The sequence below is a fragment of the Cygnus olor genome, chromosome 14, assembly GCF_009769625.2.
Source record: "Cygnus olor isolate bCygOlo1 chromosome 14, bCygOlo1.pri.v2, whole genome shotgun sequence".
NCBI lineage: Eukaryota > Metazoa > Chordata > Aves > Anseriformes > Anatidae > Cygnus > Cygnus olor.
The window spans coordinates 14,843,401-14,867,902 of NC_049182.1; the positions used below are offsets into that span (position 1 = coordinate 14,843,401).

Below are 24,502 nucleotides of genomic sequence, written 5' to 3' on the forward strand. Positions count from 1 at the left end.
TGCATCAGTCACTAATTACCTATCATTAACACTTTTAATCCAGTCATATTCAAGTATAGTTCAGGTGGTGGCTTACATTATAGTTTGAGGCACATAGTTATGACAACTATAATGGACAGCTAAAAGGTCTTCCTCAAATCCAACATCTTAGTATAAAAAAATTGAGGTGATTTTTCCCCCCAAACATCCACCCTCTTCTTTGTCCAAAGAAGGAATGCCAGCCTCAAATGCTGCTTAAACTATCCTGTCTTTTTCCTCCATGGCCACAGCTTTTTGTTTGCTGCTCTTATCCTTGCAGATAGATAGGCAGACATAAAATGATGCCTATCTCATAGGCAGGAGGTCTGGCAAACTGCTTTTCAGAGCCCAAAACAAACAGTCCTCTGAGGACTAGCCAGCAGGGCACTGTGGAGCAGAACGCTAGGTTGTCCCTTCCATGTATCCCAGTATATCAAGGTTCAAGCTTCATTGACTCCAGTATAGAGACCTTAATCAAGATTTTTCATGCCTCAGAGAACAGTACAGCTGCTAAACTTTCTTTAATAAGTGTTTTATACCTGGGGAAGCTGAACAGGAATTAGCTGAAAAGAGGTGAGTTATTTCTGCCTTTATTAAGCAGCAATTTATTATGACACAAGCACTAATATTGTTTTGCTCTAACATGAAAGAGATACTGCTCTATGTGATTTAGCTAAGTCACTGATTCTGTTCCAGTTGCTGCCTGCATTTTTTCTTGCAATATGGGTTTGCTTAAAATTCAGGAAGCCAAATACACTGTGTTAAGTCTGAGGAGAGACTTCTCTATTTTTTTATTTCCCATCAAGTAAAGCAGATACAGTCATCTTCCCAGGACGTACTGACAATACTGTCTTTATAAAGCTCACCTTGAGGTTTCATAACAATTTCATTTTAAATGAAATTAATCTCCTCTTACCTTAATGAGCCACTGTTGGCAATGTCAACGGAATATTCTTTTAAAGGAGACACAAGTATATGGTAGGTCATCAAAAGTGGCCACACTGTGAAATAATACCGCAGATAATTTGCCTGAATATGTTTTGCTTTGCAGACCAGTTTTTACCTCCTTAACTTACCACTGGAATCTAGAATATAGAGGGAAACTACTGTTTCTTCTGGGGATTAGTTTTATGAGGAGATTCTAACTATAAAAGGAGCCCTTTCTTGACGAGAGATGGTAATATCATAGGTAATCAGGGATTTGTTAAAGATTATGAAGAAACAGAATGACAGCCAAGCCAGACAGAAACATTGTTCAGTTTGAAGTACAGCAACCTTCTGTGAACCTGAGAGGTAGAGATCCATCTAACAATACCTATTAGAAACTTGACTGTCTGACAACAGCAAGACACGAGCTAATAATTTATAAATTCCTTATCCTTCCTGATTTCAGTAAATTCTTAGCTAGAATTCTGGAGAATCCAAGTATAACCACAAGCCTTATAGCTTCTTAGATACAGTACTGTGTCTTTGAGTGATCTGAAGCACAGCTGCTTCAAACTGGAAACTGTAGAGCGCTGTGGCAGCCTTTGAAGAATTTAATGGGATCCTAGTTCCTGTCCTGCCTATCTCTGCATGCATTGCATGGCAAATGATCTCTGTTATTCCTCCCACTAGCCAGGACAATGAGTAGTCCCCACTGATGTAAAACAGAAAAAGTATTCTTTATCTGAACAAGACACCCACCCCATTATCGATGGGCTACATGACAAAGTTAAGCAGAGTAGGCATACCCATGTGTTAAATCACAGATAGCTATATACAAACATGTTATCTGATGGCTGATGGAGGAGGACTGCCAAGCATCTTAGCTTGACCTGGCTTGATGCTCTCAGCTTTTGTCCTTGGAGATTAGGACTCTGTAGGAGGTGTGCTCCATGAGGCAGCAGAGCATTACGCCTTCTTTACATTCCCCTTCCTCCTTTTCCTATACAAAGACAGAACAGGGATCAAGCTAACTAGATGATTTCAAGCTGACACCCAGAGCAAGGGAAAAACAAACAAACAAACAAACAAACAAACAAAAAGAACAATGTACAGCAAAAAAAAAAGTGCTTTGTAGCTTGGGACTGTGGAACTATGAAGATGAGTTAGAATGTGTTGAATAGATATGATCACCTGAATTTACAGCTTGCATGCAAGAACAACATGATAAGCCATTCAGAAGAAACTCAAAATTGAGACCTAGAATATAATCTTCATTCCTCCATGGCTAAATTCTTGCATACTGTAGCCACATTATTTTCTTAGTAACTGGCTCAAAGCTTCTATTCATAACACAAAATCTCATGTTATGAAATCTGCATATGATGAATGCATATAAATCTTTCTCTTGCAAACTTCTCATTAACGCAATTCCCACCATTTGTAGACTCTGTTATTGGTCAATACTGGGTTGAAAAGCTAATTACCTCACAGTCTTTGTACTGCACTTAATAATTATTTAGAGTCTAGAAATGAGAATAAAAATGTTTTATTCTTTATTCAACATGAAATCACCTTCATTTATGTTCCTGGAAAATGAGTAAGAGACTGAGAAAGACTATCTCTGCTGCCAGGCTTTCATAATGTACCAACTTAATATGCTGACCTGTGCAGAAATGTATTACAGAACAATATTTTTGCTTTCAGTGCTGCATTTACTGTAAATTTGCATTCTTCCAGGAAAATTCTGACAGATATATATAACATCACAGACCTGACTTCAACAGGGTCACTTAGCTATTATTGGTTCCACTAACCGTTTTTTTGAAAGAAGACCTAGCATTTGAATTTAATGCCAGGGCTGAAGACACAGAAACAGAGAGGACCTATGCAAGACACTGGAAAAGCAGGGAAAAGATTTCCTTCCCTTAAGCTGTAGAAGTTATCACCCTGCCATCACTATTAAGCAGTCCCTACTTCTGAGCTCACAACAGAAACAGTGCCCAAGACGCTCCTTCCATACCAGGGTTCCTATTTCCATTAATCACAGTGCCATCACATGCACTAAGTGGCAATAGCCCTTCGTCTCCTCTGCAAAGCTTAATCAAGTATTGCCAAAATTACTCAATTCTGCCCAACCAACAGCATCCTAATTATCCTGTGTTTTATGACATGCCACAAATATTCAATTAAAACTAGCCCAAGTACTTTGTTATTCTTGTTGATGATCACATAGATTTCACTGCTAGTCACAGCCTAAAAAGCATAGTTGACAGGGCCCTTATAAAGTTATCGGGAAAAAAAAATGACATTTTCAGACATTACAAATTAATGTAGACTTTATTAGCAAACCATTTGTTTATTGGCTGTTTTATCCTGTTTCCTTATGAGCAAACTTTTCTCTCTTGTGAAAGCCTATTCTGCCCTAACAAATAGGAAGCATTGTCAAAAATGCCTACATCCACACAGTTTAAGAAGTAGATTTACATCTTACATCCAAGGTACTATTAACACGTGAAATCACCATGTTTCTAACAGGGCAGAATAGCCAGTAACTTAACAGTATGAGGTCTGGTAGACTGGAGCTACTGCTTAAATGAGAAAGCATCTCGTATCACCATCCTATCCACTCCTATGTTTGTGATAATTGTGTTTAGATTTAGAGAAAATCTGTTTGCCAACTTTCAAATAACCACTGAATAATTTAATCAGCAGTCAGTAATAAGATGCAGATTCCAGAATAAGACACTGACAGTGAAAAAGGAAGCCAAGCACACCATTGAAAATTCATTGCCATTTTCCTGACTTGACTGCTGCACTGTCTTTTGTACCCTTTCCTTTATAAAGTCTTAGACCTCAAAGTTCAAAATGTTACTTATTTGCTTTTTTTCCCCTGTAATGGCTATATTGATGAATCAGAAACTTTTTTTGCTAAGATCTCATTTATCTTCACATGCTGAAAATTGGAAACAGCCAACAAAAAAAAGAAAAAAAAAGGAAGAAAGTTAATGAGCAATAAACTCCTCTTACTTTACTACAGAATTTTTGAAATGCTGTCCTTCCACTTGTTCACAAATCCTCATGAATACACATGCACAATGACACACATAAGTTCAGTCTGTGTTTGCATGTTTGCAGATCAGTTCAATACTACATGATCTTTATCAGTGTTATTACGAAATGTCTTTACAGACTAGTCTGTGACACTTCAGAAGCTGCTGAAATGGATTTCTGGTTGCCAAGAGGCTTATCTTTTATCTTTTACCTCTGAATAACAGAACAGACTGTCTACTGTTGGCATTTTTCACAGTTTGATTTTTTTTAAGTACCAAATTTTACAGCAAAGATATAAATCCAATTCATCTGCCTTTTTCACCCCTCTAAAATCACTCTCTCCCTGGTGTTTATCTTGAAGCTTGAAATTGAAATAATGGGGGAAACACAAACTGTATCATAAAATATATATACAAAAGATCTGAGTATCCTCATTTAATGCTCTTTTCAGACAAAGAAAATGAAATGAAAACCTTTAACTCCTCCTCACCTACCTGCACTAATAAACGCTGAACATGCATCAGTATCAGTATATCATGCGCCTTTGCATCAGGTACACTACTCAGAAGAATAAACATTTCTCTGAGAACTGATTTCAGAAAAGAAAAAAAAAATCCAACTCTTACACTCTGTAAGTTAGGGGAAGTTGTTACTAAGTGGAGGGGGGACAGAAGTAGGGCCTGGCAGGATTCTCCAGGTAGAGTTTGCTACTGCGCCTTGACCGGGCCCACACTGAGCGAGCAGCCAGGTTTGGGTGTGAGCACCACCACTGTGGACTTCTGTGTCCCACATGCTTTTAGGGTTTCAGAAAAGTTTCATTACATGTAGTGATCTCAAATGAGCAAGCACAGACATTTAACATTTCCAATGCCATAAAACTTCAAGCCTCTCTTACAAATTGCTTTCAACTTCAGTCAGTATTTTCCTGTATTTTCATCATCCTACAGCAAATGATTCATGCTCCACTTGAATAAGAAATACTGAGAGTTACCTCATTTCCTGGGATGGTATCTATGATTTCCTGTTCTGAATAACAAGTTTTCTTCATTTCCAAGAAATTGACAGATATTAAGGGCAATGTTCAACTGAGCCAAATCAAAATAACAAATACTGGACCATTTACTCAGTCCATTGATCTTCAGAGGTGTGGAGCAGTTTGAAGGTTGTTCTGCCTATCATGCTGCAAATTTCTTCTGTCTAAAATAGATGTTGTTCATTACAGTGTAGGAGGAAGAAGAAATGGAAGAGAACAGCAAGAAAAGTGAATATTACCAAGGCTGACGAAAAAGCTAAAAGGATTTTGTCCCACTACCTTGTTCAAGATCTAAGCGTTTTAGTGTTAATCCTATCACTATCTATTTATTTATCTGTTTATCTATTTAAATCAAGTCTAGAGATTTTGTTCCTTAAGTGAAATACGTGAATACCACTTCATCCATCTAAAGATGCTTCGAACAGAAAAGAAAGTAGTTGCTACAAGTTCTTAATTCTGAAAACCCCCTTAGGGAGGTTGAAAAAAACACATGTCCAAGTTCTTGGCATTTATTACCAGAACTCCTGTCAACAAAGGAACTAACTATTTAGTTATATTGCACACATTTCTCATGTAATAAACCTCTTTGCAACTGCTTTTGAGTTGAGAACAACCAGTTTATTTCCAGAGCAGTGATACGGTTTTGTAGGTAACTGTGTTTTAAAATAACTTTTCTCAGTATCACTTCAAAATGCATCTTAGTCAATAGATCCCTACATTAATCTGAGCTTCTTAGTTCTCCTTATACAAATATTGATCAATATTTAATGATTTCACTTGCTCTAAGTAAAAGTGCCCATATTCTTGAGTTTCATATCGAGTTTCACTGTTGCTGTCATTCATATTCCTCACAGCCTTCTGTTAGCACCTGTAGCAAATGAGAACAGAGTATCATTTTTTTCCTTTAGCCATGCAGTAGGGCAGTGTTTTTTTCTTTTTCCTTTGTTGCCAGAAAAACATCTAAAAGCTGTGATACTCCCTCCCTGAAGCAATGTAGAGCTGAAACCTCGACAAGAAACTAGTCTGTTTTCTAACTGCAACCCAAGAAACACAACAAAGAGGAGTAAAGTTGTGACAGTCAGAAAATAGTTCTGTATATTTTAAGGTGTTTTTGTTTGTTTGTTTCTGGAACAAATATTTTTCCTTGTGCTCAATTGCTGACAAGAAAACAAAATGCTAAGAGGAAAATAAGTTGTCTCCTAAGTTGTTACCAGACAGATTTAGTAGAAAAAACACATGCACTATCATATGCAAAAATATCCTGCTAGTGCCCAAGCATATTGACACCAGACATTAAACAGGTCTGTACAGTAAAAGAGCCTTGGCATTCGTGTGTGACTGTGGGGTGGCTCCTGTCCACTCTGACTCTTGTGGTTCTTTGTCTCCTTTTGAGACCACTGCTCCTAACCTTTACACCAAATGTTTAAAGAAACAAAGCTTATGAACTTTAAAATTGTGCTGATTACTGAATAAGTATGTAGCTTATTCAGTAATCTTATTCTGAGAGGATGGAGATGTATTTGTCTTATTTGACTAAAAAGTCTAACAGCTATCATGATCTCTAATAAATGGTAACAAATTTCTGGAGACAGGAAATATGCAGAACACAAGATGCAACTTGAAATCTTGTCTTGCTTCCACTGACACGAAAGAGTTCCCACTGGCTCTAACAAGAGTAGAGTAGGCTCCTAAAAGCCCTCTTTTAAAGCATGAATGTTCAGCCTACATTTCACAGGTTGAGAAAAAAATCATTCCACCTGCTTCCTTTCTGCCCCCTTCAATTCCCAGAGAAAAGGGTGGCCAAGTACAGTCAGTGGGACGTACGCTGATGATGGGTGCCAGCTGGAATTTCTCATACCAGATGATGGTTCAATCATATAGTAAGGAAAAAACAATAATATAGCTCTTCATGTCCCTAAAATAAGACAGGTCACCTATCAAGTTAAGAAGGATAGGAAGGGGTAGATTGGTTCAGAACAAGCTGCAATGAAATTTAGAAAAAATTATTCAAAGTCCCTAATTAACTTGCCATGATCTTGGTTGTCAGGAAACAGGAACAAAACTATTGATGTAGGCAGCACCAGATGGTTTTCACTCCCCAAACTTTAGTGCATCCTTACAGAATCATGAGTGTAAGTGATCACAGAACATATGGGTCTTAACTATGATTAAGCTACAGCAGCAAATACAAGGAAGTTTACATTTCTTATGTGCTTTCTCATTAAAGGTTTGTACATTTCCTAGTACAAAGGACTACAGTAAGAGTCAGTTTTTTCCTTTCTGCTCTCCACTATCATTTGTTAGTAACATCAACCTCATAATTATCCCTCATTGTTTTTGACCTTGTTCATTATCTCTTTTCTGCTCTTTTTAGAAATGTTATTTTAAAATGACTAATCTCAGTGAAAGCCTTGATCTTGCCCTGTGTTCTCCTATCCTGAATCTTTCCTGCAGTGTAACAGTTTAATCTCTAATGAGGATTTCACTTGTGTTACTGTTTGCCTTATTATCTGCCACTTTGACTAGCTGTAAGCACAATGAACTCTCTGAACCTCACACAGAGCAACCACGAACCTGTCAGGATTAATGGGCTTACGGGTTGCTGATTTTACTCCCTGCTCTCTCAAAGGCAGGAGGAGAGTCCTGCAGCCTGACCTCCATAGCCGTGCTGCCTGCCAGGGAGTGGGAGGGTCAGAGGAGGTATGGCTAAGGGAGCCAGGCACGCTCCTGTGTTTTCAGTAAACACTGCCTGGAAAATGGGCCTGCATTATAGCACAGATTAGAGACCAAGATAGATAGCAGCTGGCTGTGTTGGAAAAGCCCTCTGAGGGGAACTGCAGGGTTTGCTTGGGGAAGAACATGCCAGAGAATCAGGCTGCAGTTGACACAGAGTGATGTAAAGCAATACTGGTCATGGTGTGGTAGCTGAGGGGTGTAGTAAGGGTAGAGAATTAAATTAATGACATCCTCTGCCACCATCACAGCTGTGGAACTGCCCAGTCACTGCACAAACCTTCCTTACTGATTTGTTGCACAGTTGATAATGCATCTAAGCCTCATTCACTAGTTTCATCTCCCTCCCTAAAAATGATTTTTGAGGGCATATATGCTATCATAACTGCAGTTCATTAACACAGGCACTACTAGGGGTGTATTTCAAAGCAGTCTCCATCCGTTGGCATTCCATGGTAGTGTGGCTACATGGCTATGGGTGTTAGAACGAGCTAGTTAAAGACAGCTGGAGAAGCCTGCACAAATGGCAGCATGTAATACTTCCTGCCTACACGTGGAAACAGCCTGACCCAAGCCAATTTGACTCCAAGGAGCAATGTGAAATACAGTTCCAGGTGAGTCAGTGAAAAGGCAGGGCAGTTCTGAGCCTGCCCTGAAGAGATGACCCAGCCTAAATGGAGACGTGGGGGACAGTGACACTGCAGGTGCAGGACATGTCCTGTACAGCATGTCCTTTGCTGGAGGATGGTCTCGGATTGCCTGGATCAATTTTTGCCTTAAACCTAGATTTCCTTTCTGACTTCAGTCATTTAGGTCACATACTTTCTTAGTTCATCATTTGCAAAATGGAGATTATATTTTCTTACCTCACAGGAGGGTTGAGAAGATAAAATCAATTAATGTTTCTGAGAAATTCAACTATAGTAGTGCAGAGGGCCTTCTAAATAGCTAGACAGATTAAAAAATGTATGAATCTGGGGTATATTCCAGCAAATACCAATTCATACTTTTTACTGTGGTTATTATAGAACTTCATAAAAGTTATAGCCTCTCAAACCTGAAATAACTAGTGCTGCAATTTATATATTTCCTCTTTTCTTTCATTACCTGATGTTTCTGGTTCATGTACCAGCAAATATCAAGATATCTAAAATGAAGTACCTGCTTAATTCAGCCACAGGCTCAGTGTTTTTGTTGTCCTTCTTGTGAAGGTTATTGTAAGTTGTTCAGAGAATAATGGCATATAGTTTTTCCATTATTTTTTTTTTCTGGATAAAATTGCCCAGCACTCACATTTTTCCTGCATTGTAAAATTTCTGAGTGAATTGGTTGGTGTACCTTGCAAGACTTGAAATACAAACTGTTTTTAAACTCATTTTCTTTGTATTTCATATGACACTTCAGACACAAGACACTCTTTTCTTGAGTCTGTATATGTTGTCCCATCATAGTCACTTCCTCCAGGCATAAGGCTTTTGAAAGCAATTGAGTCACTCTGAGTTTAAATTCCTGTACAGTAATCACCCCAAACATGGTCTGATCTTAGTACAGGAGTGGCAAAGACAGGTCAACTTTCTTTTGCTTCATTTTGGCATTCCCATAACAAGAATTTTCTTTCATATTCAGGGCCAGATAGAATATACTGGTCAGTCAAGGCATCCAAAATGAAATTCAGGTCAGAAATCGCTTAGATGGACACTGATAATTGGTTTTCACTTTTCAATAGCCACAGCATTCGCTATAGCCCCTGACTTTCGTACTTTTAAGAGCTGAGGAACTACCTACTATGGTTTAAGTGATAGTATTATACTAAGAATTGCCATCTTTTAATATTGTATGCAGAAAGCATCTTATGTAAGGTTGGTGCTTGGAAGACAGCTGCTTGCCTAGGTTAAAAATGAAACGAACAAACAAAAGAAAGAAAGAAAGAGAAAGAAAGAAAGAAAGAAAGAAAGAAAGGGTTTATTTTTTGCCTATAAGTAATGAATGAGGTTTTCTGTGAGTGATCTGCAACCATAGCATAGTTCTCATTCTATAGAACTAGACACTGCACACTGCATAAACAAATAACTGCCTTTTTTTTTTTTTTTTTTTTCCTAGGAGATTATGGCTATACGTCTCTGGGGCATTATTATCTATCTTTAAGTCTATTTTATAATTACAGAATAAGGCTGTATTTGCACTAAGGAAATAAAGATTTCTGGATATAATCTATTATGTTTAAGAGTCAGGTATCCCATCAGTTCACAGATCATGGTTAAAGATTCATTCTGTTTTGTGCAGGAAAGAAATGTGAATGTGAAGATTCTTTTGCTTTGAAAACAAAGCTTTGGAAATCATACAAATGCTAAGCAAATACCATTACTCCATACCATGGAGCAAAACAATTTCCAATGAATTTAGGCACAACTGGACATACAGAGTCACAAAGGATGATGATGATATTCTTTCTGAATCCATTAAGACTTGACACTTCACTGCAAATAAAGGTCTGTCTATAGTTTGATTTGAAAGGAAATACCCTTGAGCTTGCCCTAATCCTTCCAAGGAGATTCAACACAATAAGACTCAGACTCTCACCACTTCATAAGACAGTAGCTAAAACAACTGTTCAGAAGGTTGGATCAGTGGAAGATGCAGCCTCCAGTGAACTAATGGCTCAGGTCCTCAGCTACTCTAAACAAATGGGCTCCAGTGCTTTATCTGCAAATATCTTCTTCCCCTGGTTAAGACATTGTAAGTCTGGGAGAGAGATGGCTATAACAACCCATTTCCCACAGCATTTGATTTCTTCATATTGCTTTTTTTCCCAGAAAGCTTTTTAGCATTTCTTACATCAAATGGTAGATTGAATCTCTGAGATGTCTCATTTTCCTTAATGTCTGTAGTTAACTGAAATATTAAACATATAAAGTGCAAGTCTGCTATTACTTAAAGCCTAAATTAACATAATTATCATAATTAAGACAACTGCTTTTTTTTCAGTCTATTCTCATTTCTTGCTGAAAGCAGATTCATTATCTTCAGGGTAGCTTGTACCTATCACTGAATGAATTATTGAAATTGCTACCATTAAAGTTCATCAAGACAAACACATCATCACTTACCTTAATATTGCTATTTGCCCACTGATTGTCTAGGTGACCAGTTTTGTGGCTTATTATTAAGACCAAGTGTTAATTAAAACAGCTTATATTCTTAAATGCAGTCATCAAGAGAAAAGGTGAAATAGAAAAGGTTGTACTGGGAACATTAAAAGAAAATTACAAAAATCTTTAACACAGATTGAAAATGCCAATGACCAAAGTCACAAAGTCAAAGAACAAATCTCACTAGGTTTCCTACTTGGAATTTACTTACACTATAAAAAAGGAACAAAAAGAACACACAGAGGTGTTTTTAAACTAGCCAAGTCGATACCAACAAGAGACTTGCAGCACAGGCTTCCTCCCTGACTGTATTCAAGCCCACCTTGACATCCTCCATTGCCTTGCAAGATCCCTTGACTAAGTCTCTTTCTAGGCACTTTTTCACCCATCAAGCTAAACAAAGCTAATTCAAAGTATGAATTTCTGATGGCTTGCCCTCCACAGCAGAGTAACTATGAAGACACATTGCATGTCATTAGAGGAGCTGCAGCACAATGCCTCACACCTACAGCCACTGCTTCACCTTACTCTCAAGTAATCAGCTACCTGGAATGCCCTCACAGCTGTCCATACACAACCTGACAGCCTTTATCCTTCAGAAGAAATGAAATCCAGTTAAATCCTTCCTTTTGGTTGTTAACTCATATCACAGTGTTCAATCATAAAAGTAGTGATATTTTATTTAAATATCATGCCTTAGTTATTGTAGCAGCAATATAAATTTTATTGAATGTTTTATTGTTACATAGCATTCCTTGCAATAAAGGCATCTTAGTCACTTCTAACTCTCCTGGAAAGGATTTTTTTCTTTTAAAATCAGTCTGGCAATAAGCATACCTCACTATGTCTTTTTCCTTAATATAAGAAAGTCCTTTTTATGTTCCACTAAGTATTTTCTTCTTTGTAAAAAGCCTGAAGAACTTCTGAGAGGCTAAGGCAATGCAATGTAGTGTAAAGACAACAACAACAACAACAACAACAAAAACACAAAAGTGTTTCATTGCAGATGTTAAATGCCTTTATGATACAAAGCTGTACAGCATAAACACTAGCGGCTCCCTGGCATCACACCTCAGCTCTCCCTTCAATGAAGCCCATAAGAAGTGACTGTGAAGCCCATAAGAAAGCAATTAATTTCCTAAGACTCTTCTACACTTGTCTTTCCTGGTGAGAAAGCAGTACATAGGAACATACCAAAAGAATGAGGATGGATTCACTGCATTCCTTACTGTATATAAATTGCATATTCTTTCCCCTACAACATTACTACAAAGAACTTATGGGTATACAAATATTTGTGCAGAACACAGTATTTCCACAGCAAATGGTGCTATCTACAGAAATTCTATTTTTCTGCTACAAATGATCAATCTGTCTGGCGGCCACTTTGTTGGTCCCTAGAATTATGGCTGAGGGACAGTCCATTTCTGGAACCTGAAGAATTTTGATAAGTAATATAAAGATCAGCAACTGTCCTGATGTTCTCTGAGGCAATTCCACTGGCTTGACTGCTGGATTAGCCAAAATCCTTTCATCTTTTCTGGAACATGAGAAACATGTATCTTCAACAAAAATCACTACAGACGCAATGCTGGACTTGACAGACTTTATCATAAATTACATTAACTCTATATTTATATAGAGTCCCATATCCAAGCAGTGAATTATTTGATTAATCTTTTTCTACTGTAAACAACCAAAACACCAGCTTTCCTGATTACACTACTTACATCAACAGGGTCTACTCAGCAACAGCTGTTCAAACATTTGTTAAATCACTTCACGGCAAATAACAATATGGTGCTGCATGCCTGTTCCTCATTTCAATTTAACCATTGCAATATTTAACGTACACTAAAAACATATGCTGCCTGCACAAGTATTTTCCAAAAAGATATTCTTTTTTAACAACAACATCCCGCAAGTCTCAGACGATATTGGAAAGTTCCATTGGCAGGTAGAATCTAAAAACCTGAGATAAATGAATAGATTAATTCATCCTGAAACCTAATTCATAAGTATGTTCACACAGCAGTCCAAACAGCCTGACTTTATACTTTGGTGCCCAACGTTTGGCCTGATTCTGGTTCTATTCATTTATTTCATATGTATTCACCATCTATGAAAAATACCAGGATCCTCTTGAGACAGACAAGTAGCAAGCAGGTGATGAAAAGAGTGCCCAGCCCTAACAGAGACATGAAGTGACTTGCAGAAAAAAATCAACTACAAAGTCAAGAAGCAGAAAGCAAATTTTCTGACTTTCCTGCTAATGCCCAAGCCTGTGAACCCTTCTATCTTCCCAAATGTGTCCTTATCTCCTAGAACGTTTTAGTGCTGTACCCCTGAAGTTTAGACAAGCAAATTTGAATTTGTGTCTAAATTACTGAGCTCTGAATAAGGAAAGCTTTCTTTCCCTGCATTTCTTCATTTCTTATAGGAAACTTAGCAAGAACTTTATTAATTAAAGCAACTTTCTGATGTCCATTTCTGTTTTCCTGCTCCAGACATCCAAGCCATAACACACCTTCTGGAATTTGACAAAAGAGTGATGTAATCAGCAGCAAACCCTTCTCAAAGCTGAGACCACAAACACACGGGCCCTTCCAGACACACTGTTTTTTAGACAGGTTGCTCCTTGAGTCATTAACCCTCAGCAAAACGTCGGGCACCGCAGTAGTTTTACACACAGGTGAAAACTGAAGAATGCAGTAGCCTGTTTTTCTCGCAAAGCTGTCTTCTGCCTCAGTGAGAAAGATTTAATGCAGCCTTGCTACCAACATAAAGAAAAAGTGCAGATGCCTTCACCTAGCAGGTGTGTTTCAACTACCCACTCAGTGTCTTTGGAGAGTCCATCCCTCCTCATTTCCCGCTTTAGATAAATTCTGTTTTCTCCTTATTCCCTTACTATCATCAAATTACAGAAGTTTCCAAACCTTCCCACCTTTCTGCTCTCCTCTCTGAGAAAAGCACACTGCACTGTATTCACAAATTTTAACACAGCAGTAAATACCCTATACAAGGCTGTATTTACTACCTACATCAGTTGTATTTGTCTTCTGATGCACTCTTTGCAGGTGCTGTGGCGTACAAACTACATAAACAGCACTGTCACTTAGGCAATAATAGAACAATAAGCGGCACCTCTAAAACAAGAAACATAATGTCCATAATTCACACAAGACCCCTCCTCTCCAAAAATCCATAATTTGCATGGAGTTGGCAGTCAGTAGTTTCATTCTAATATGACGCATGGCAACATAAAATATAATGTCATGTCAGTATTGATACAGACGCTGTAATGTATGCCTTGCATTCCATGCATTCTCACAAGACATTAAAAAGATACAGAATGTATGTATCAATAAAATATGGGTATTGTTAATATTTTGTTGGCTTGCAATAAAGCACTTGCAGAAAAGCATACGTACTTCAATATAATTTTTTTCCAATATACTGTTCTGAATCATAGGACCCATCTTAACTGTTTTGGACATCCCACTGAACACAGGGAGATCTCTCTTTTAGGTGAGATTCCTCTGGTGGGCTGTGGGTCAAAGCTCTCGAAGTATCATAAAAATGAGTGAAAATTTATGTATAACAGTTAAAAAAAACAATACCCCTACACGTTTTAAACACAGGTTTGGACAATACAAATCAAATATGACATATTAATAAAGGTTGCTCTTCTAGAAGATCAGACAATAATTTCTCCCATAATAAAAGAGATTCTACAGCTTGTCCTCCTTAACAACAAACAAGCAAGCAAAATATACAGCTGAAAATCTAGGCCTCACTGGACTGTAAAATTAACTAAGAATTGCTTGCAAAAACATAGGGAGATGGCTTTACTTTGAAAGACTCAACTCCAAGCAATCTGAATAAAAGGCTTCATCATGAACTTCTAGATCTTATGCTACCTGTGCACCAGGCAAGCACCGTGAAAGCAACTGGAGGAAACCCCCCTGTGGGCAGAATGAAGACTGGGATGAAGTTTTGACATCTGCTGCTAAATATCAGGGATATGCTGAATGAGTTACTATGCAGCTCTGCAAGCAGTGAGATCTTTATGAAAAGTTCTACTGATTCCAGCAGGTGTAGGATGCAATTATTAAGCTCCTTGTTTCAGTCCGAAATTCAGATATTAACAGCCTGGGGCCGGGGGGGGGAGGAGTTTAAGGTCTTCAGACAACAGATTCTGTTGAATTAATGCACCGGTCCAAAAGCAAAATTTACATGTGAGAGGGGTATTTTCAGCAGCTTAATCATGATTTTGAATTACAGTGAAGAAAAAGAGGTTCAAGTGCTACCCAAAAAAATGGACAATAGCAAACAATGTTAGTATGCAAGTTACTTTCTCAGTGTTTAATGGCTCTTTAATCTTGCTGATCAGTAACTCTTGCTCTCAAAATCTACAAGATAATTAGATGACAACATAAACCAAGCAACCAGAACAGACTTTACTCATGGAAGATGAGGTAGCTCAGGAACCCAGCCCAGAGCGGGTTCTATTTAGCTGCTGTAGCTTTAAATAGAATCAATAAACTAGCAAAACCCCTAAAATCAAAAGGAACTCAAGTCTATGTTTTATATCAGGATTTACTCACTGCATGCTTTCTCCCTGGCTGCCTCACCACACCCATAGATTTTTTTTAATGCCTTTCTCGTAAAAAAGAAGACTTCTGTAAAACCTCTGAGGTTGAATCACATTTAAAGACAGAAGGCACAGGTGTAAAGGAAAGCATTAACCCTACTAAGCCAAGGGTCATTCTCGCAGATTTTTACTGACGCGATATTGGAAAATTACTAGCAGAACTCACAAACTGAAACAATTCCTCAATGGGACTCATGAATGTGGTGTTTTCAGGAGAAAAGCAGTGTACCAGAGCTATCCATCCTAAAATCATATCTAGAGAGCCAAGTGTCAAAAGAGCTCCTTTCGTTGTTTGTACTTAGTCTAAATATAAAAACCTGTGCTGGTTTTTCCCCTAACAATGTTCTATTCTTGAGCTGGAGTATTCAGCACATCGTTCAGCGTTCCCTGGATATTATCTCAACTTGTATCAAAAAAAAGGTTAATGCTTTTGCAGAAGTTTTCTGGTGAAAGCACAGCATACCTAAAGCACAGGTGCCTGAAAATAAGTAGCAGAACCATTGGATAGGAAAGCAGAGATCATACACAAGACCCTGGAAACAGGGGGTTAACAGCTCCTGAAATGCAGTCATTTCCTGAGAGATGGACAGGACAAGGAAGTACAGTTACTGGGTTAGAGTCTTTCAGGAAGTAGATCTGCTAAGCTAGGAGCTCTGTCCAAAACAAAACAAAATAAAATCCCTTAGAGAAACAAAGGAAGCTAGTGAAACTTCTGAGTGTCAGCAGAGGGAACCTTTCCCAGCAGTCTTGTGGGAGCAACTTGCTCAAAGTCTGAACGTGTGCTCTAACATAGGAGATATTCATGTAATAGTAAGGGAATATTTTATATTGTGTTGAAAGAGGGCTGCAACAGTCAAGTAACAGCTTCTTGGCTTTGCTGAACTAATGCTCTGCAGTAACCGTTCAACACTTGTAAGTCTAGCCTAACAGTTCGAAGGACTAAAAGAAGAAAGCATTTTTTGTTTGTTTGTTTGTTTTTTTCCTGTGTAGTGGTTATAGCAAGAAATGATAATAAAAGGCCCCCATCTCCTGAGGAGAGTACTCTGAGAATATCTGCTAGTGAGAATGGACTCTGGGATCAAAGAAAAGACTGATCTTTTAACTGGCATGTTTTCACACTAACAGTAAATGTATGAATTTATTCTGTTCAGAACTCTGAGTATCTTAAATCTAAAAGCATGTTTCAAATTCTGTCCACAAGAATTTAGACTATTTCAATAGGGTATAAATATCTTTTTAGTTTATCATTTAAAACACAACAATCAGATTTTAAATGTATTGTTTTCACAAACTGCTATGGGTTTTAAATAGTTGATGCATCTAAAATCCCAGCTAGCTACAAGTTAGTTACCCTTAGGTCCTCATACAAAGAATCCATCCATAGCACAGAATTGGCTTGATTCAGGTGTATAGAAGAACAAGTTTTATTTGACTATAAGGACAAAGGAACAGTCGTTTTATTATTTATATATTTCATTATTTTTTACCTCCAGTTTTAAGATTCTATATGGATGCTAATTAACCCATTGTTAAGTTTAAATAATTTTGTTAATTCACTGCTTTTGTACCTGCAAATATTTAAGGAAGTAGAGTAGGGGAGATGGGCAGTAGGAGAACAGAGTGCTTATCAGGCTTACCTGTCTTGGTGGGGAGATATAAGGAAGCCTTTAGACATACAAGTTCAATTTGTCTCTATTTTTCTCTTTTTTATTTTTGTGTTTATGCTACTTTCCCTAATAGAAAGTCATGGAGTTTTTCAAGTATTAAAATTAATTTTAAAAGTCTGTTTCTTGGACCAGAGTCCAAAAGGAGTATATTATAGAGACTTCCAACACAGTTGTGACAAACAGCACTGAAGGGGAAAAATGTAACTGTAAAATGGGTATTTTTAAGCATTGGGGCTGTCATCTCTCCCTGGAATTCACTGTGTCTAACTACTTTTGAAATGTCCTGAAATTATAAACTATAGAATATGATATTTATCTAACAAAAACTAACCAAACAAAAAAACCCAACCACACACAAAACAGTAGACATAACCCCTTTTAAGACTGCAGTGCCATCTGTAACCACTTAGATTATTATAGAGCTATTTATTCAGTTTACTATGTGTATTTTGAGTGTATACATAACATAAGAACTAGATCTCATGGGTGATACAAGTTTGTTTCTATTTCTGAGGACTACGGGAATGTGTTACTGGAAGTTCTCTTTGAACTGTCAGAAAAGTTTTCCTGATGGAATTATGGAAGCTCTAAACAGAAAAACATATAAATTTCAGCAAAGACCAAGTCTGTATCACCTTTTATATTTCAAGATCTCTATCTGTTCAGAAACTTGATTTCTCAACTTCTAGTTTGCATGACTTTGACAACCTTCATTCAAACCATATGCAAATACTAAATGTGTTACAGTTAGGGGTAACATGAGATGCTTTCTTATTCATTTAATCAAATTAATCTGTTAATTCCAGAAGACAGAAGCTTTGAATTATATTGATATTTGCATTAGCGGGAATTGGGAGTAACCTAAGCATGTGGTTGCTTCAGCTTTGTGGAGGGCTACCAGAGAGTGTTTAGTATTTTGCATATTGAATGTAGACTCCTCTAGGATCTCTAAGGAGACTGCTGACTTTCTTTTCTTCTCTTGACTGCTTATGGCCACTCTTAGAGTCAGTATACTGAGCTATCTGGACCACCAGTCTAAGTCATTGTAGCTATTATACATTGTACATGTATTTCATGTATAAAGACCCTGCAAGGTATTTACACAATGTAGTAGCAGGTCTGCTTCATACCAAATATTCTTCCTTTTCTAAAACAAGATTGAGGTCATACAAGTATTGTTATGTAGCTACATTAATTGAAAATAGGAGGTGAATCAGTGTTGCACAGCACTATTTATGTTGGCTTAGAAGTATTTTCTAGCTATTTATTTGATAAACTCACAAAAGCATGAAGTAGTTCTAGCCAAGATATTTCTGTAAAAAGCACTCTCAGGTCAGCTGGGTACTGTGTGCAGGCGCTGCACCGCTGTAACAAAGCTCAAAGCTCAGAGCAATGCTGGTTGCAGCGTATCCACAACCTGAGAAGATGGGCTACACCCCTGAATGCGCCACTGCATTTCCATAAACATTCATTGTGTTCTTTCAATTAACAATATATTTTAAAGTTGAAAGCTATGAACATGTAGCTTAGAACATTCAATTTAGGAAATGGGGAAAGTATATTCTTCTCCTGTGGCTCCTTTTTTTTCCCCTATGTTCTTCTTTAATAAGGCCTCAGCATTTCATGGCCACTGAAGAATTCAAAGAATGCCATTAACCAAGATACCACCCTGCTAATTAAAACTAAATACTTGTTCTGAAAGAATTCCATAGCAAATTTCAAGTCTTACACACAGAAACTCCTTTTAAAGCCACAATATTAAAGCTTTCTCTTTTCCAGCTGGTATCAGTCTTCCTTTTGCCTTTGCATTCCATGTTGAATAATTACTCCACCAAAATCTTAAGGCTGGCTTCTCGTTTATTATTATTCTTTCATAATTTATAAGTCCCTGTTTTCATGTTTTGGTCTCAAGAATTTGTTCTCTTCTTGCTTGGCTGCTTTTAGTCTGTGGCTTTACCTGTCTTCACTACAGGGGACAGAAAAAGAAAAGGAAAGAAAGAAGTAAAGGGTGTAGGGGAGGGAATAAATTGCTCAAATTTACTTTTGCTTGGGGCAAGGAAAGACAAAAGTGTCTGAAAAAATTAGAAAAAACAACAGTGAAAAAAAATCAAACATAGCCCCCAAACACTTCACCTTCTTGAAGTTTACATATTTTCTATTTCTGTAGTTTTCTATTTCTCTATTTCTGTAATTTGCCATTTTTCTGGACAAACAGAGGGAAACTGCCACTCAGATTTGTTTCCCATGAGCTGTCATGTATCAAGACTCTGAACTGGAATTCTGCTTGAAGCCCCACGACTAGCAGGAAGTTTTAAAAGTCTTTTGGCTACTTAAAATGCTGCTGCATTTTCCCTGAGAAACAAAGCATGATTATCACATCTATACTGTAAATATTTCTGGAATCCTGTCTCTTGGCTTCAGAAATGTAAGCCTTGCCTCATTGTTAACTCTGGGGGGAAAAATCTCTGTGTCATAAAGCCCCATTTCCCTGAACACAGGGAAATCAAATAACTCAGAAGTCCACTATGCTCAGAAGCTGCTGCTTTTCTTCTCATAGTCTACTGTCTCTTCCATCACGTACAAATGTAGCTGTAAAGCAGTAAGATTCAAAGCAACCTCCTAAGATCACGTGCTTTTCTTGTATTGAGTTTTGCTTTGAACATGCTTTTGAACAGCACTGCCTTATTATCTACATAATAGCTCTTCAAAGTATTATTTAATGACTCTTACCTTTACACCTAAAGGAAGAAAGCTTGCCCGGCAGATCAGCTGGAACTGGGTTTGTAATTGGAAAAGCCTGCCTCACAGCAGCTGTGAACACGCATAGCCTGCTGTCTGTTGCGGCATTTTGGCAGCTACACTACACGCCTGGTCCCTGAAAACAAAGAAACTGGGTTTAGGGGCAGGGGTGATTTGACATACATAGAGCATTTCCATCCCACTTCCAATACGCATGCACAGTCCAGTTACCCCCCACCCAAATCAAAAGAAATGTCAAAGTCCATTGATCTCTAAAACACAAATGTCTCCTGTAGTATTGTTTGGATACATGTATCACTGCTTTTTGGAGCAATACACAAATCTTAGGCCTATCTCAATATAAGGGAGAGCTGTAAGGAAAATACAAATTGATAAGTACAGTCACATATGAGATCTTCAGTTCTGTGGACTACTCCAGTAGTTAAGGATACTCCAAGCACATTTAGCTTTAAGACTTCAGAGAAGGAAAAAACTTTGGGAATTAACTAAACCTGCAGCTCAGAAACTGCACTTCATTTAAAAACCAATCTGAAATGAAACAGAGCAGGCTTCCAGGTTTTGGACATCATGTCCTAATTGATCAGGGGATCATCCTTGCAGAGCCTCAGAAACTGGCCCTGGCAACAAATAAGAAAGCTGAAATACCTCAGTCATGTTAGATATTATATCTCTGCTTGGTTTAAGACACAGAGGAACACATTGGTACTTGCTGCTTATTGTCACAGTAGAAGATGGTTTGCAGTACTGTCTTTATACAGGCACTGACATAATCTTTCCTATCTAACAAATCCCTTTACGTTGTGATAGAATAGCATTTCAAGAAATGTCAGTTTTCTCATACCAAACTGAGAAATGGCTAAGTGTAATGTACTAAACTTTTTCCAGTAGATATAGTAAGATCTAATCACATAGCTGAGATAATGACTCTTATTGGGATGCTAGCAATTAATATTGAAACAGACAAACTATACAAGAGACAAAAATGCCGTTTAATATTTTTTACCATATTATAAAATACAGGACTCCATTTTCCAATCTTACCCTTGCCATTACTGACTGTGCAGTTTTGGGACAAGCTACAGCTTCCACAGTTCTGTAGGTGTCATTGTGGTAAAATATGAGTAATTGTTCCTTTTTTTTCAGGGCAGCAAACATTCCTTAGTAATATCTACAATATTTCAAAAGCCTTAGGTGCAGTCAGATTTCCAACACCAAGTTTTCAAAATGTCTGGCTTGCGCAGACTGAGAGCGATGAGATTCCTGTGTAATAAGTGTTCAATTATTTCTGGTTCCTCAGCTTTTAGAGCTGTCTCTGCAGCCTGTAAATCTAGTGTCACAAGATTTTCAATCTAAATTCAAACCTGGAGCTCTAAAAAACTATAGATAGGCAGCTTTAAGAAGAGCCCAGCAGCAATAGCCACACCTGCAAAGCACAACTCAAGTCCACTTAAACACCCTTAAAGCCCAGGTTTTGCTCGCACTTGCACTGTAAAAGTGAACAAGCAACAATTCAATTGTTCCATTAATTCCAGAGGCACAATGTAAAGTTGAAACAGGACGAGTCCATTGCCTAAAGCACATGATGCAGGTGCAATACTGACTGTGCTTGGCTGAGGCTGAATTTCACCTCTCCAGCCTGGTTCCCTACACCTGGGAGGACAGGAGCTGCCAGGGCCCGGTTTTGGGATGGGGAGGACAGTGCCTGAAGAAAGCTTCCCTCCACCTGTGAGGAAACACCTGCAGCAAAGGCGCAGCCGCAGAAGCAGGAAGATACAGCTCAGGAACATTCAGAACAATCTGCCCAGTGTTGTGCCACTCGTCACCCAGCCAGGGGCACAAATCCCATTTTCTTTTCCTTTCCCCAACTCGCTCGGTTCCCCCTCCATCCAGATCTGCCACATTACACAACCACACCGTGACACCCTGCACACAAGCCGCGCTCTCTGAGGTGCAGGCCACAGGGGCACCATGAGGGGCTCATGCCAGGCCCCGTTGAAGGGGCAGGGCTGGTTCTGTACCTCACCACGCAGAGCTGGCTTCACTTCTGGACCGAAATGAGTGTTTGTGGGGCACAAAGGGGTTCTGGGGCAGGAGGGGGCACGGCTGAGGTGCTGCCTGAGGTGCCGCTTGTGTGTGGGCCGCCTGAGGGGACTGGGCACGGGGAATTGGCGTGAGGGGATTGGCGTGAGGGGACGGGCGTTGAGGGGGTGTTGGGAGGTGTTAATGCCTGATGAGAGGCTGTGGAGCTGTGCCCAGAGCGGGCCCAGGCCTGGCCTCAGTTACCTCAGTGAGCCTCCAGCTCTGAGGGCATGGAACTGCGCCAGGGTCACTGCTGACATACCTTGGTCTAACTTTTCCTGGAAACTACAGTGACAGAGATACTACAACCTTCCTAGAAATTCATAATCCATTCTAGGTCTTTTTTTCAATCTACATTTATTTGATTTGATTTGATTTGATTTGATTGATTTATTTTGTGTATATGTTTGTTTGTTGTGTTTTCTTTCCCCTTCTACATCTCAGTTCCCGGGTATTTTTTTTTTCCTCCACTCAGAGTTCTCCCACCTTGCAGCTTACGCTCATATATAAGGTCTTCCTGCAGGCTTCTCTTCCCTATTTTAAATATATATTTTTTCCTTTCTTTCTTCCCTTGAATAAATAAACTTTCACTTTCTCCTTCTAGGTCCCATTTTGAGGATTCAGCACTTCCTGTCACTGCTTTCTGCAGAGTAGGGGGGCTAAAGATTGTCATAGTGTTGCAGGTGAGGTCTTAACTCTCTGCTTTCATTCCCCTTACGATGATACAGGGTAGCCTGTCAAAAACAAACAAACAAACAAATAAACAAACAAACAAAAAACCCAGGCAGTTAGACCATTTGGCATGAGCTTTTTCATGGCAAATTCAGGCTGGCTGTTATCATTCTTGGCACTTGAAAGATACGTGTTTGCTAGCATGGTCAAGGGATTTTTCCTAGAATTTAGCTTAGCTAATATGAAAGATTTCTCCTTCCCTTCCCTCTTCAAAAAATATATATTAAAAAAAAAAAAAAAAGGAAAAGCTGTGTACTTTTGAGCCTTTGCAATGCTTCAGCCATTTTCTGTTCTAGCCTAGAATGAACTGCATCAGGTTTTATTAATTTAATGATTCATCTTAGTAAAACCTTGCTTACTCTTATTCAGTTTGGCCTGAGTTTTTCCTTTTCTGCACCCCAGATTTTATTAATGCCTTATGATTTGATTATTATTGGTTCACAATTCTGGTATTTTCTACCTAAATAGTGACTGATCCAAAATCTGCTGAGGACTGTAGGAAGTCGTACGTTTGAAATCAGCACCTCTTGGGTCAAGCCCACATCAAGTATTTGGGCCTGTCTTTCTAGTCTTGTATGACTATACTGTTGTTGTGGACCTGTTCTTACCTGTGTTGCCCTGGGCCTTTGCAGTGCTGTGCATGTCTGTTTATCTGCGGACTTGCTGATAACTTGCCATTTGCTGAATCTCTGATCTTGTCAGCTGATTCACCATCCTAAGGAAGCCACTTAACACCAAACTACAGGCCCCTGAAAAACATACAGCCTGTGATGCCTTGACTCATGTAGGAGGTAAACAGAGCTTCACAGTATAATTTATACTGAAAAATAAAAAGTGATTTGCCCTAAATTAATCCTTCCAGACACATGATTTCAGAAGCTGATTAAGAGGTCAATATATTAAATACTTTCATGTTGTGGCTTGACAACACAGGTAAGCTTAGATAATAGTGAATTGCTGCCAGAAGTGATGCTGACCCTTCTCTCCCACCCCACCACAGGACGCATACTCCTGGTGTGTTCTTGTTTAAGTGGCATTCCAGAACCATAGGCTTGACTCTGTGCCTTATTGTAAATGATGGTGATGGAAAGGGAGTTCTGGAGACTAGCCGGGCTAAAACAAATAAGCGGAGAGCAATCAATACTCTGGAAACTTGGATATATATTAGGCTAGTTTTGATTTGCCTTGAAGAAGTCAGCACTGCAGATACATGGTAAATCTAATACAAAAGCATGCCTGCTGAACAGGATCAGAAGAAATCAATCCTACAAACAAAAGCCCAATTTAAAAGAAAAAAACATCTTTTTTTCACATAAAACTTAACATTATACTAAGCAACTGACATCATGACTTCATTTTAAGTAAAGCCATTGCCTTAAACAATAAGTTCAGCAAACCTGTTTGTAAACCCAATTTGTGACCTGTTTCTTCTCTTCAGTACTAGTTTTGGGTAGAGGTCCCTTGTGGTACTATTGGAAAAAAAAATTCTGGACATAAAAAAAAGAAGGGACACATCTCACATACTTGACGACTCATAGAGCCTTCCTTACAGCAGCAAAGAGAGGCTTGAGGTACCTCATGTAACAATTTTTTTTATTTTGATAGAGGCATAGGCTACTTTGGCCTGTCAGATAACTTCTGTCAAAGGGCTAATTTTCACAATAAATATGGGCTTTTAATCATAAAATCATAGAATGGC

General features: G+C 38.5%; 1 long non-coding RNA gene across 1 annotated transcript; it reads right to left on the bottom strand.

Annotated features, from left to right (window-relative positions):
• Positions 1-1,791: 1,791 nt before the first annotated feature.
• On the bottom strand, positions 1,792-21,109 carry LOC121077710. Its single transcript, XR_005824265.1, has 3 exons — positions 21,034-21,109; positions 19,963-20,107; positions 1,792-1,945 (listed from the first exon to the last, which is right to left on the bottom strand). It is a non-coding gene; the product is annotated as an uncharacterized LOC121077710 (long non-coding RNA).
• Positions 21,110-24,502: the final 3,393 nt, after the last annotated feature.